Source organism: Propithecus coquereli, unplaced genomic scaffold (assembly GCF_000956105.1).
Source record: "Propithecus coquereli isolate 6110/MARCELLA unplaced genomic scaffold, Pcoq_1.0 Scaffold658, whole genome shotgun sequence".
Taxonomy (NCBI): domain Eukaryota; kingdom Metazoa; phylum Chordata; class Mammalia; order Primates; family Indriidae; genus Propithecus; species Propithecus coquereli.
Window position 1 is genome coordinate 22,982 of NW_012152596.1, and position 1,202 is coordinate 24,183.

Genomic DNA, 1,202 nt, shown 5'->3' on the forward strand with positions numbered 1-1,202 from the left:
TTTTCCTGGTTACCTCCCCACTACTGGCCCCCACAACATCCACTCTTTCTGTGTTTCAATCGAAGATAGTACGTAAGCCTTAACTCAAAGCCACCTCTTGGAAATTTATTCAGTTTTCCTGGGTATTTCCCACGTATACATGAAGAAAACATTATTCAATTATACATGTTAAACCATGGTAACATAAACTAAAATAAAATCCCGAGCCCCATGCCAACCAAATCGATCCCCTCTTAGTCATGCAAACTTCACAGAAACCTTAAAATTGAGTTCCAGGAGTTTAGATAAAATTGACCAGCATTAATGTTTATAAAAAACAAAACAGAGATCCTAAGACTAACAAAACAAATACTTTGTGACAACAACATACTAAATTATTAACAAGACCCAACCGCTAACCCTAACCATAACCCTAATCTGAACCGAAGCCCAAACCTAAACCCGAACTCTAACGCTGAATGTTGACTCCTTCCCCTTCCTCCTGCCCCTGACTATGGACTCCTGTCCCGCCTCCTCTCACGCAGGACACGCGGCCCCTCCTTCTGTCGTGCAGGGCATGCAGCGTCCACTGCTGTCACGCACAGCATGCAGTGCCCCTCCTCTCATGGAGGGCACACAGCCCCGCCTCCTCTCACGCAGGGCACGCTTCCACGCTTCCTCACACGCAGGGCACGCTGCGCCCCTCCTCTCACGCAGGACATGCAGCCCCGCCTCCTCCAATATAGGGCACGCAGGGCCCCACCTCCTCTCATGCACGGAATGCAGTGCCCCTCCTCTCATCCTGGGTTGGTGGCCCCGACTTGTCGCATGCAGGACATCCCTTGCCCACGTCTTTTCACATGGGGTTGGGCAGCCCCCTTCTCAGGCAGGAGGGGCCAGCCCCACCTCCTCTGAGGCAGGTCACGCGGCCCCGCCTGCTCTCATGCAGGGCAAGTGGCCCCACCTCCTCCCACACAGGGCACACAGCCCCGCCTCCTCTCACGCAGGGCACCCTTCCACGCTTCCTCTCACGCAGGACACGCGGCCCCGCCTCCTCTCAAGAAGTGTGTCGGCCCTGCCCCCTCTCACAGAGGGCACTCGGCCCGGCCTCCTGTGTGAAATCTGTCCTTTGGGTCATTCAGCCTTTCACCTTGCACACACCAACAGCAGCATGGAGGGGTTTTGTTTATTTAATTTTTTACTAAGTTTTTATTTTAATCCAA